At 43.8% G+C, this 14,176-nt stretch overlaps 1 protein-coding gene across 1 annotated transcript in view; it reads left to right on the top strand.

Moving 5' to 3' along the window:
* PGM1 (phosphoglucomutase 1) overlaps positions 1-14,176 on the top strand; it is a 68,803-nt gene that overhangs the window by 13,596 nt on the left and 41,031 nt on the right. The gene's annotated exons all lie outside the window — the stretch shown is intronic.

Below are 14,176 nucleotides of genomic sequence, written 5' to 3' on the forward strand. Positions count from 1 at the left end.
ATTTGGGGCACACACAGATGTATAAGTGGTCTCCAGCTCCCTGTGGAGCTTGTCATACAGTGGGCATTGCAAGACTCTGTGGCAGCGCCTCTGTAGATTGTCACTGGGAGTCCAGGAAGAGGAGCATTGGAGAGGCAGTCAGAAGCTTCCAGGGGAGATGTGTCTGAGCCAAGTCCTGAAGGATGATGAAAAGGAAATCTGGAAAAAGTGGAGACATTCCATGTAGAGGCAGTGGCAAAACAAGGAGGCCATTGTGGAAAGCAAGCCCACAGGCTTCAACTTTAAATAGAACTCCATAGCAGAGAGGGAGGAGAATGGCAGGGCAACCTGAGATGGGTTATCACCACACAGGTCCTTAATGTCAAGGCTTTCTGTTACACACAGGCCAGCCTGAGAAAAGTCTGAGAATTATCTTATGATCCCAGTGGGAATCAGGAATCTTAGAGACATAAGTCAACAAATGTAGAAAGCTATTTATAAGGGGGCTAGAGTATTTGTCCAATAACACATGAAGGCTCTATCAGTTTGCTAAGCCTGTCTGGCTTTAACCAGCAGATTATGTGGCATGTAACCATCTATATATGACCTGATGTTTTCATCAGGGAGAGTTTTAAAGCTTGGGTTGGTTGATCTGAATCCATATTGTGGAATGAATGATGCACAGTTCACTAAGCTAGATCACACGTTATTTAACAAAAAAAGAGAGAGAGACGTACACTGCAGCTATACTGTTTCCCCTCAGTTTAGTCATTAAGTCATGTCCGACTCTTTCCGACCCCAGGGACTGCAGCATGCCAGGCTTCCCTGTCCATCGGAAGCTCCGAGAGCCTACTCAAACTCATGTGCATTGCATCGGTGATGCCATCTAACCATCTCATCTGTCGTCCCCTTCTCCTCCTGCCTTCAATGTTTCTCAGCATCAGGGTCTTTTCCAATGAGTCGGTTCTTTGCATCAAATAGCTAAAGTATTGGAGTTTCAGCTTCAGCATCAGTCTTTCCAATGAATATTCAGGACTGATTTCCTTTAGGATGGACTGGTTGGATCTCCTTGCAGTCCAAGGGACTCTCAAGAGTCTTCTCCAACACCACAGTTTAAAAGCATTAGTTCTTCAGCCCTTATCTTTCTTTATAGTCCAACTCTCACATCCATACATGACTACTGGGAAAACCATATCTTTGACTAGATGGACCTTTGTTGGCAAAGTAATGTCTCTGCTTTTTAATATGTTGTCTAGGTTAGTCATAGCTTTCTTCCAAGGAGCAAGTGTCTTTTAATTTCTTGGCTGCAGTTACCACCTGCAGTGATTTTGGAGCCCCCCCCAAATAAAAGTCTCTCACTGTTTTCATTGTTTCCCCATCCATTTACCACGAAGTGATGGGACCAGGTGCCATGATCTTTGTTTTCAGAATGTTGAGTTTTAAGCCAACTTTTTCACTCTTCTCTTTCACTTTCATCAAGAGGCTCTTTAGTTCCTCTTCGCTTTCTGCCATAAGGGTGGTGTCATCTGCATATCTGAGGTTATTGATATTTCTCCTGGCAATCTTGATTCCAGCTTGTGCTTCCTCCTGCCCAGCATTTCTCATGATGTACTGTGCATGTAAGTTAAATAAGCAAGGTGACAATATACAGCCTTGACATACTCCTTTCCTGATTTGGAGCTAGTCTGTTGTTCCATGTCTAGTTCTAACTATTGCTTCTTTACTTGCATACAGATTTCTCAGGAGGCAGGTCAGGTGGTCTGATATTTCCATCTCTTGAAGGATTTTCCAGTCTGTTGTGATCCACACAGTCAAAGGCTTTGGCATAGTCAATAAAGCAGATGTTTTTCTGGAACTCTCTTGCTTTTACAGTGATCCAGCAGATGTTGAAAATTTGATCTCTAGTTCTGCCTTTTCTAAATCCAGCTTGAACATCTGGAAGTTCACGGTTCACGTACTCTTGAAGCCTGGCTTGGAGAATTTTGACCATTACTTTGCTAGCGTGTGAGATGAGTGCAATTGTGCAGTAGTTTAAACATTCTTTGGCGTGGCCTTTCTTTGGGACTGGAATGAAAACTGACCTTTTCCAGTCCTGTGGCCACTGCTGAGTTTTCCACATTTGCTGGCATACTGAGTGTAGCACTTTCACAGCATCATCTTTCAGGATTTGAAATAGCTCAACTGGAATTCCATCACCTCGACTAGCTTTGTTCGTAGTGAGGCTTCCTAAGCCCCACTTGACTTCACATTCCAGGATTTCTGGCTCTAGGTGAGTGATCACACCATTGTGGTTATCTGGGTCATGAAGATCTTTTTTGTATAGTTCTGTGTATTCTTGCCAACTCTTCTTAATATCTTCTGCTTCTGTTCGGTCCATACTATTTATGTTCTTTATTGAGCCCATCTTTGCATGAAATATTCCTTTGGTATCTCTGATTTTCTGGAAGAGAGCTCTAGTCTTTCCCATTCTATTGTTTTCCTCTTATTTCTTTGCACTGATCACTGAGGAAGGTTTTCTTATCTCTCCTTGCTATTCTTTGGAACTCTGTATTCAAATGGTATAGCTTTCCTTTTCTCCTTTGCCTTTAGTGTTTCTTCTTTTCTCAGCTATTTGTAAGGCCTCGTTCAGTTCAGTTCAGTTCAGTCGCTCAATCGTGTCCGACTCTGTGACCCCATGAATCGCAGCACGCCAGGCCTCCCTGTCCATCACCATCTCCCGGAGTTCACCCAGACTTACAACTGAGCGACTTCACTTTCACTTTTCACTTTCATGCATTGGAGAAGGAAATGGCAACCCACTCCAGTGTTCTTTCCTGGAGAATCCTGGGGATGGGGGAGCCTGGTGGGCTGCTGTCTATGGGGTCGCACAGAGACGGACACGACTGAAGCGACTTAGCAGCAGCAGCAGCAGCAGCACGTCCATCTAGTCCGTGATGCCATGCCGCCATCTCATCCTTGGTCATCCCCTTCTCCTCCTGCCCCCAATCCCTCCCAGTGTCAGAGTCTTTTCCAGTGAGTCAGCCCTTTGCATGAGGTGGCCAAAGTACTGGAGCTTCAGCTTCAGCTTCAGCATCATTCTTTCCAAAGAAATCCCAGGGTTGATCTCCTTCAGAACGGACTGGTTGGATCTCCTTGCAGTCCAAGGGACTCTCAAGAGTCTTCTCCAACACTACAGTTCAAAAGCATCAATTCTTCGGCGCTCAGGCTTCTTCACAGTCCAACTCTCACATCCATACATGACTACTGGAAAAACCATAGCCTTGACTAGACAGACCTTAGTCGGCAAAGTAATGTCTCTGCTTTTGAATATGCTGTCTAGGTTGGTCATAATTTTCTTCCAAGGAGTAAGTGTCTTTTAATTTCATGGCTGCAGTCACCACCATCTGCAGTGATTTGGGAGCCCCCCAAAATAAAGTCTGGCACTGTTTCTACTGTTTCCCCATCTATTTCCCATGAAGTGATGGGACCAGATGCCATGATCTTCGTTTTCTGAATGTTGAGCTTTAAGCCAACTTTTTCACTCTCCTCTTTCACTTTCATCAAGAGGCTTTTTAGTTCCTCTTTACTTTCTGCCATAAAGGTGGTGTCATCTGCATATCTGAGGTTATTGATATTTCTCCCGGCAATCTTGATTCCAGCTTGTGTTTCTTCCAGTCCAGCGTTTCTCATGATGTACTCTGCATATAAGTTAAATAAGCAGGCTGACAATATATAGCCTTGACGTACTCCTTTTCCTATTTGGAACCAGTCTGTTGTTCCATGTCCAGTTCTAACTGCTGCTTCCTAACCTGCATACAGATTTCTCAAGAGGCAGGTTAGGTGGTCTGGTATTCCCATCTCTTTCAGAATTTTCCACAATTTATTGTGATCCACACAGTCAAAGGCTTTGGCATAGTCAATAAAGCAGAAGTAGATGTTTTTCTGGAACTCTCTTGCTTTTTCCATGATCCAGTGGATGCTGGCAATTTGATCTTTGGTTCCTCTGCCTTTTCTGAAACCAGCTTGAACATCAGGGAGTTCACGGTTCACGTATTGCTGAAGCCTGGCTTGGAGAATTTTGACCATTACTTTACTAGCATGTGAGATGAGTGCAATTGTGCGGTAGTTTGAGCATTCTTTGGCATTGCCTTTCTTAGGGATTGGAATGAAAACTGACCTTTTCTAGTCCTGTGGCCACTGCTGAGTTTTCCACATTTGTTGGCATATTGAGTGCAGCACTTTCACAGCATCATCTTTGAGGATTTGAAACAGCTCCACTGGAATTCCATCACCTCCACTAGCTTTGTTCGTAGTGATGGTTTCTAAGGCCCACTTGACTTCACATTCCAAAATGTCTGGCTCTAGATTAGTGATCACATCATCATGATTATCTGGGTCGTGAAGATCTTTTTTGCACAGGTCTTCTGTGTATTCTTGCCACCTCTTCTTCATATCTTCTGCTTCTGTTAGGTCCATACCATTTCTGTCCTGCCTCGTTAGACAACCATTTTGCCTTTTTGCATTTCTTTTTCCTGGTGATGGTCTTGATCACTGCCTCCTGTACAATGTCATGAACCTCCGTCCATAGTTCTTCAGACACTCTGTCCATCAGATCTAATCCCTTTTTAATCTATTTGTCACTTCCACTGTATAATTGTAAGGGATTAGATTTAGGTCATACCTGAATGGTCTAGTGGTTTTCCCTACTTTCTTCAATTTAAGTCTGAATTTGGCAGTAATGAGTTCATGATCAGAGCCACAGTTTGCTCCCAGTCTTGTTTTTGCTGACTGTGTAGAGCTTCTCCATCTTTGGCTGCAAAGAATATAATCAATCTTATTTTGGTATTGACCATCTGGTGATGTCCATGTGTAGTGTCTTCTCTTGTGTTGTTGGAAGAGGGTGTTTGCTATGACCAGTGCAGTCTCTTGGCAAAAGTTGTTAGCCTTTGACCTGCTTCATTTTATACTCCAAGGTCAAGTTTGCCTGTTACTCCAGGTAGCTCTTGACTTCCTACTTTCAGTCCTCTATAATGAAGAGGACTTCTTTTTTGAGGTGTTAGTTCTAGAAGGTCTTGTAGGTCTTAATAGAACCATTCACCTTCAATTTCTTTACCATTACTGGTCAGGGCATGGACTTGGATTACAGTGATATTGAATGGTTTGCCTTGGAAATGAACAGAGATCATTCTATCGTTTTTGAGGTTGCATGCAAGTGCTGCATTTTGAACTCTTTTGTTGACCGTGATGGGAGAGAGGTACAGTGCCGCTGTGCTCTTTCCCTAGATCTCAGCGAAGGGGCTGGGGTCGCCCATGACCTTTTTTTTCCTCTTGTTACTCTAGTGTCTGTCACTCTAACTTTTTCTCATCACTTTTCTACCCCACACTGAAGTTCACCTTCTGGAATGAACACCTTGAAAACCTCTCTGTCTCTACCGGCAGTTACCCAGTGCATCTCTAGGAAGCAGCACAAGCTTTGGGCCTCAACCACACAGACTAACCAGACAGCTCTCTACCTCCTTCACTATTGCTACTTCTAATTCTGTTCCTTTTTGTTACTGCACAAGTCTGTGTCCTACAGAAACTCCCTGAAATGTCAGGTCTCAGGCAGAGGTTCTCTCTTGTACTTTGGAAAGTCCTCTATGATGTGGGAGGAATTTTATAGTTGAAGTTTGTCTCAGCGTGAGGACTGCTTACTTGACTACTGCCTGGAAAAACTCATCTTTGTTCATTAGGAACCCTATGCACTGAGGTCCTTCAACTCTCACTACTGACAGCCTAGCCACTCAGACATTTGTTAACTACCCACCATACTTCATTCCAGGCACTGAGGTTACAGAGGAACAAGTTCTGTCTTTCTCCTCATCACTGGGCAAGGATGGACGCTTGTTTGTATATGCACCGTGTTATTTAGTGATAAGAACCAATACTCTGGGGCAATGGAAAGAGGTGTGTGTGTGGGGGGTACACCTAAGGGTCTCTCTCTCACACCAGCCACCCAGCTGTGAGGGGATCAGCTGTCACTGGAGTTGGGCTTTTTTTCTCTCTATTTTTTAAACCATTTATTGTATTAGTTTCCAAGGGCTGCTGTAACACACAGTACCAGAAAGTGAGTGGCTTAGAACAACAGAAACTTACTCTCTCACAGTTCTGGAGGCTGACAAGTCCAAGTGCAGTGGGTTGTACAGGCACCAAAACTCATACTTTCCACTTGGACAATATCAGTTTGAGAGTCAGCTGGAATCTATTTCCTCTTAATTTTCTCCAAGTTAAGATGCACTTGCTTATCCAAAGGAGCCATGCAGCCTATTCATGAGCTTTGGCATTAAAACTGGCACGAAAGCCTGCCTTCCAATGTATTAGTTGAGAGACTCTGAGCATACCATTTATTCTCTAAGCCTCAGTTTCCTCATCTGTAAAATGGGGATGATGAAGATATCTGTATCACAGGGTTGTTAATTGCATGTTACTTGCATGAGAACCTGCATGTAGTCCTATGATAAGCCCTTTATATGATCTCCTTTAATCTTATCAACTCTTAACAAGTTGGTATTTAGATCTCTGTTTCACAGATGAGGAAACAGAGGATCACTGATTTGTTCAAGATCACCAAGATACTACAAATGATCAGGAGTAGGGCTTCAAACCCAGATTTCCACTGTGCTGAATTCTTCAAGGAAATTCATTTTAATAGAGCTATCTAGAACTCTATTTCCAAATCTTTTGTGTTGTGGTATAACGTTGGATTTTCCTGAAGCCTTGTTCTCACTTAAATCTTAAAGCCCAGTGAGAGTCCTACCTCTGCCCACTTAAGCTGCCATTCATCCCAAGAATTCCCATAAATGATGTAGAGTAGAAAAAATGATCACATTTCTTTAGATCGCTGTTTTAAAAGCTATTTCTTGTTGAGTACTTGCCATTCACATGGCCACCTGTTATAGTAGGAGTGTAGGCTCTGGGGCCAGATTGCCTATGTTCAAAACCTGTCTCCACACTTTCCCAGCTACTTGACCTTGGACAGATGACATAACCTCTGTATCCTAAGGTAGAGGCTGAGAATAATGGTACTGATCTTGGAGGGTTGTTGTGAAGATTGAGTTAATGCTTGTAAAGCTCTTGGGATACTGCCCAGCACATCGAGACCTATTGCAATGATCTCCTACTGGACACGGCCTTTAAAGCAGTGTCATTGCCCCTGTTTTACAAATAAGAAAACTGAAACCAGAAAGGCCATACACAGCCAGAAGCTGGCAAAGGCAGGATTTAGACCCAAGACCGTCTGACCCCTTCTTTTACCTTTTCCCTTCCCTATTGTAGGTGTCTACTCTGACTGACCCATAGCACTGACCCACTCCTGCCTGGGCCTTCTGCTCTAGAGATCAAGGCATGTGTTAGAAAGATGGAATATGTCTTTGCCAATATCTCTGTTTTGGTTGTTTATGTAACAGTTACTGAGTGGCTAGTCTATAGCCAGGCATGGTGATAAGGACTTTACATGCCTTTCTTCATTGATGTCAGAACCTTTAAAGGAAATTTTTCTATCCCCATTTTACAGACATTCCGGCTCAAAAAGATCCCATAGGAAAAGATGTCCTCCCTCTCTCTCAGTTTCTTTGCAGCTGCACATCCTAGTTTGGCTAAGCCATGTAATTGGAAACATCCTTAGTAATGAGACAGAAAACATAACATCACTGTTCGTCTGTTCTTCTTAAAACTCAATAAATCCACCACATTTTTACTATTTGAGAGAGGGTCAATCGCTGACTACCAAGGGACACAGGAAATCTTGCTTGTGTTTCCATTTTCTACCACAAGAGGGAAACATACAACCATAAATGATTTGAAAATAAAGCCATTCTTTAGATAGCCCTCTTTTTACTAAGAGTGGTTGGTGCCATACTGTGGTTACCTAGTCGAGGTGACATTCCACTGGAAATGGTCCTGTGGCTAGGAGTTGCGAGCCGCCTGCTTGGTTCAGAAATCCCAGTGGGTGGACCAAAGCTATTGCTGTCACAGTGAGAAAACAGCAATTGGCTGGATTTTCACAGTTGTTAGGCCACACCGTTGTAGGGCCAACCAAGAGTAAAATGCGAATTTTGCCACCTCTGGTATCCAGGTTCACACTCAGGGTGTGTCCCCGCAGTATCCAAGAATTTTCCAGACAGACCTATGCTCTCTAGATCTCTGCTACAGAGAAAATGTGATGGAAGGGACGTTTGGATGCTGGTTTGCCTTTCCCTGTGAGATTGGAGGCCTTCCCTACAGTCACACCATCAGATGAAATTGCTACTGAAAAATGACTTCCAAGCAAGCGTTTTCAAGCAGTGTATGACTCTTAGCACACAGAATGCTGGGAAAGCTATGTTCCTTCAAGGAAGCACAGGCATCAACAGAGAGTGTGTTTTCAGGCCTCTATCCATCAGGAACTGTATAGCTTCTAAGACGTGAGACTCCAGGTCTGCCCAGATGACCTGACTTCCAGAGTGAGGGCACTGTATCTCCCTGCACTTTCCGAGCCTTGTAAACACTTTCCTGGGTCATACCAGGACTGCCCATGAGGAGGCAGGCTGCAGGAGTGTGTCTGAGAGTGCTGGGCGCCGTACTGTGGTCACCTAGACAAGGTGACATTAGCTCAAATGGTAAAGAATCTGCCTCTGATGCAGGAGATCAGAGTTTGATCCCTGGATTGGGAAGTTCCTTTGGAGAAGGAAATGGCAATCCACTCCAGTATTCTTGCCTGGAAAATTCCATGGACAGAGAAACCTGGTGGGCTACAGTCCATGGGGTCACAAAGAGTTGGACACGACTGAGTGACTAACACACACTTTTTACCAAAGGATTTTGATACATAATTCCTGGTAATTAGACAGAATATGAGAATATATTCCAAATGAATATTCTTCAGGAATTTAAATGAAAACAAATTTAAGGATGCTCCAAAAGGAAATAAGATAAAAATACATATAAAGATTTTATATGAACTATATACATTGGTTTTTTTTAGGTCAGAATGATTAAATATTGGTGATTTCTTATTAGACAGGAGTCCTCTTGACATGTACTTTTTGTATGAAAGTTAATTCCTAAACCTTGAGCATCTTCACGGTGGGGAGATTGCTTTTAGATTTAACCATGCAAATTAAGAATGGCACTTGTGGAGTGGAAAACACCTTCTAAAAATTTTCTCTTTCCTCTGAGCACTCAGAGCACACTTACAAGCTCTCGTAGTTAACTTCTTTTTGAAATGGCTTGTTAACCTATTTATCTCTCCGTTTAGACCAGAAGTTCAACAACTTGAATCTGTCATCTTCTGGTGGTCCACGGTGCCTGACGATAGCATTGGAGAAAGTCAGTTTACATAGTAATCGTTGGACACGGATGGGTCAGCAGTGGGACAGCAGACTGATGGATGCTAAAGGATGTTCACGCTTCCAGGCAGCAGTTCTGTTTGTTTTCAACATAAAATACGCTTTAGGAGGGTGGTTTTTAAAAAAATAATTTTGTTTATTTTTGGCTGCACTAGATCATTGGAAAAGACTCTGATGCTGGGGGGGATTGGGGGCAGGAGGAAAAGGGGATGACAGCGGATGAGATGGCTGGCCACTCGATGGACGTGAGTTTGAATGAACTCCGGGAGTTGGTGATGGACAGGGAGGCCTGGCGTGCTGCGATTCATGGGGTCGCAAAGAGTCGGACACGACTGAACGACTGAACTGAACTGAGCTGAAGATCTTTGTTAGTGCACATGGGCTTTTCTCTGGTTACGGCAAGCAGGGGGCTACCCTCTTGTTGCAGTGCGGGCTTCTCTTGTTCTGGAGCACGGGCTTTAGTACGCTTGGGCTTCAGTAGTTGGGGCTCTCAGGCTCTAGAGCACAGCCTCAATAGTGGTTGTGCACGGGCTTAGTTGTTCCCAGGCATGTGGGATTTTCCCGGATCAGGGATCAAACTCATGTCTCTCACTTTGGCAGGCAGATTCGTTACCACTGAGCCACCAAGGAAGCCCAGGAGTATTTTTTGAACCTGAGATTCTGTACAACTCTAAGCAAACCATCTGGTCCTCATAATTCTTCTGGCATTGTACCTTTAGAGCTTAATGTAGTTTCTCCTTTTCTTTAAAAGACATTTCCTAACTCTATTAAAACAGATATACTCATAGATAGGTATTAAATGCAGCTGTATGTTTTCAAATCGACTGAAAGCAGTCATAAAAGGTAACTCTAATGTAGGGTTCACAGGCCACTAGAACCAGCCAGTGCTAAGCTTTTTTCATTTGTTAACTCATAGTATCTTTATACAACACACCTGTGCAGTAGGTACTGTTTCTTTGCTTTTTAAAAACTCTCTTTAAAAGATGCATTTGTAAAGAATAATTGAGGAGTAAGTGACATATAACACTGTATTTGTTTCAGGTGTACAGTCTAATGATTCGATATTGCAGTGTTGTCAAATGGTCACCACAGTTAAGTCTAAGGAGGTGTGATGTTCAGTCCCCACTTCAAAGATGAGAAAATGTGGGCACTGACAGGTCAAGTACTTTGCTTAAGAGCTCCTTGTGGTTGGCTGAGGATCTCAAACTGTGAAGGCAGGGGGTTTCTTTTTTTCCCGCTTCTTGCCAGGATGGGACAGCAGGTGGAGCCTGCCTCATACCTGGCGAGGGGAGCCATGCACTGTGGAGCCCCATTCAACACAGTGAGGCGCTGTAGGTGTGGCAAGTAATAGAGATCCGCTCTGCTAGAGGGAGCCTCTGAGAGGACTGTGTCTCAAGGCCAGAGGGTCTCCTGAAAGCCAGGGGTAGGGTGGGCACATGCGCCTTAAAAGAGTCTGAAGCAGGAGGAGCCTGGGCAGGTAGCCTTGGACTCTCCTCTGTTTATCTTAGCAGTTTGCTTCATTTTCCTCTCTCTCTCTGCTGACTCAATTGTCAGTGTAAGTTGGTGGGGTTTGTGAGTATTTGTGTCTGTATGTGTGTGGATGAGATCTTAGTTATAAATTTATTTACTCAAACTCCTATGAATGTTACAAGTTTAGAAATCAAATATGTTTATTTCATTTTTGAAGCCTTTGTCTAACAAGCAAAAGTGTGGAAATACTCCCATTGTTCTCATGTAATCTAATAATGATAACAGCAGAAACTTGGGCAGGGTGCCCTACACCAGCACTGGTTTTAGAATTGTCTGTGTATTACTTCATTCAACGGTGACTGTGACAACACATGGGGTGGGGGACTGTTGTTCTCCTCAGGTTTTCAGATGGGGACAGTGGGAGCCCAAAGAGGTGAAGTAACTTGTCTGAGGTCACACAGCCAGTGACTGGCTGAACTGGGTTCCAGCCCCATCAATCTAGCCCTAAAGTCCATTCCTTGAAACACTGCAGTTGGCTGTCTGCATCTGATGATTTAAATATAAAAATATGGTATATTCAAAGTTTTCTTGACTTTTCCAGTAATGTTTATAACTTTTATAAAATTCTCTTAAAATCATAAGCCAAAATAAGTTACTCAACTATACATTGTAAATTGGTATCACAGGGCTGACCTGTTAGGTAAACTAATATCCCAGATTCTCTTAATGTACTTAAAATATAGATTTTCTCCAAGACTGATTATCTTTCTACTATGAGTTTGCTTCACGTCAATACTGACTTCTAAATCTTTTTAAGTTAAAAAGTGCCCAATTCAAAAACCATTGTCTTATTCCAAGCAATTGGCCTTCCCTGGTGGCTCAGATGGTAAAGAATCTGCCTGCCATGCAAAAGACCCGGGTTCGATCCCTGGCTCAGGAAGATCCCTTGGAGAAGGAAATGGCTACTCACTCTAGTATTCTTGCTGGAAGGACTGAGGAGCTTGGTGGGATACAGTCCATGGGGTCGCAAAGAGTCAGACATGACTGAGTGACTAACACAAACTTCCTCTGAAATTGGGGGTGGCATTGACTGGAAATCTAGCAGTGGGACCTTCCCAGTCCAGAACTCATGCCAACAGGGGGTCTCACGTGGCTTGTGTTCACAGACCACTTTCCCCAGTTCTCATGTCTCATGAGTCTGCAGTCCTTACTCTTTTGAGAAGATCCATCTAACTGATATTCTGCCTGAAACCACTCTGAATTCTCTTCCAGTTCTGTGTATCAGATCCCCAGCTCTTAGACGTGCCCGAGTGACCCAGACACGGATCTGCATAGCAGCCCTCTCGGGTTCTCATGTATTCGCATGTCTGCCAGTTACAGTTCTGTAGACATTGTCATGGCATGAGGTCCCTGCCCCACAGCTTCTGAGTTTACCTGTCCTCCCAGTTCAAAGGCTAACTAAATCTGACTGGTACACTTTTGAGTCCTAATTCTAGATTCCTAGAAGAGAAAATATGAGAGATCCAGCTTTGGTCAGTTGTCTGCCCTTGATGATCATGGCCTGAGTCCCACAGTAGAAGCATGGCCCTGGGACTCCACAGTTGTAGGGTGGGGTCAGGGACAGTTCTTAGAGAAGAGAGTGAGCAGAAGGGGTCAGAGGAAAAACAGGTTGTTTGGGTAGTGGCTTCATGTTGGAGGAGAGTAACCTACAGAGCCCAAACTGGCCAAGGACTCAGAGTTAAAGAAGTCTTACGCAAGAGGAGCAGCTCTGGACAGGGTCACAGAGACCAGGATCCTCAGAGCCACCTCAGCTGCAGAGGGACTCCTTTTTGCAAGCCTTGGTTAATCTTTTTCCAGTCTCTCCTTCTCCAAGCTATTTGATACACTACTGGCAGCCAGTCAACTTTGGGGAAAAAAAGCAGTTTTTATTCCTTCTGCTTAAAAATAGCCATAGCTTCCGGTGCCTACAAAATAAACCTTACTGTGGTTCATGAGACTATGTAACCTTGTCCTAGCTACTTCTCCAGCTTCACCTCATCACTGCAGCCTCTTGAGAGCCACAGTCCTGTCCAGGCACCGCTGGGACATAGATGTTCATTGTGAGGCAGGTATCATCATCCTATGATCATCCTCAGGGCATTGAGGATGGAAGGGTGAGGGGCTAACATTTACTGATGATCTGCTGGATGCCAGACACAGGTCATAAGTGTTTTCATACATGTTGCCCAATTCAGTACTTAGAACAACCTTCATTGTGATCCCTAGCTTACAGACTCAGGTCAGTTAAGTGAACTGCTCAAGATTGTACCTCTCATATATTTTAGAAACCAATATATTTTTTTAAATTGGAGGATAATTGCTTTACAATGTTGTGTTGATTTCTGCTCCACATCAACATGAATCAGCCATAGGTATACATATGTCCCCTCCCTCTTGAACCTCCCTCCAACCTCCCACTCCATCCCACCCCTCTAGGTTGTCACAGAGCACTGGGTTTGAGCTCCTTGTGCCAGGCAGCAAATTCCCACTGGCTGGCTGTTTTACATATGGTAATGCATATGTTTCAGTGCTGCCCTCTCCTTCCTCTACTGTGTCCACAAGTCTGTTTAGAGTCTAAGATTTGAGCCCTGATTGTGTCTGGCTCCTGAATCTATGGTCTTTGCATTATCCTGCAGTGTCTCCTCTATGGCAGGCATTCATTGGAAGCTTATTTACTGTTGGTTGGAGAAATGAATGACTTTTCCCAGCTTGTGATTCCTGTCCCTGGAATCACAGATCATAAGTGTTTTCGTACATATTGTCCAATTCAGTGCTCAGAACAACTTTCATTGTGATCCCTGGCTTACAGACTTGGGTCAGTTAAGAGAATTGCTCAAGATTGTACCTCTCATACATTTTAGAAACCAATTTTTTTTTTTTTTCAGTTGGAGGATAATTGACCCCAACACTCGGGCAGGCACCTGCAGCATCACAAGCATAGGGTTTTGGCCTGGGGGTGGGGGCTCTGATGATCCCTGCTGCTTTCAGCCCAGTTAGTAGCTTACTTTCTAGTGCTTGTGCTGAAAGTCAGGGTTACCATTTCTAAATAATATGCTCATTCCTGTGGCATTTTCTAAAGAATAATTATTGATGTGAAGAGGTGAATCTTTTCAGGCCTTGGGTCCCACTCTCCCATGAGCCCTAGGACATGGCAGTTAGTGATCCAGTAAACATTTGTCAATGGAAAAAAAGAAAGATAGAATAAAGTATTGGCAAGTCTTGTTTCTGCTGTCTTCTACTAGGAAGGCATCACTGCTGATCAGAATGGGAACTGGAGTCTTTGTGAGGCTGGGAGCGAAGGGGTTCATAACTCTGCCATTGTGAAATTGATTGGACCCAAGACC

This window comes from Ovis canadensis, chromosome 1 (genome assembly GCF_042477335.2).
Source record: "Ovis canadensis isolate MfBH-ARS-UI-01 breed Bighorn chromosome 1, ARS-UI_OviCan_v2, whole genome shotgun sequence".
Taxonomy (NCBI): Eukaryota; Metazoa; Chordata; class Mammalia; order Artiodactyla; family Bovidae; genus Ovis; species Ovis canadensis.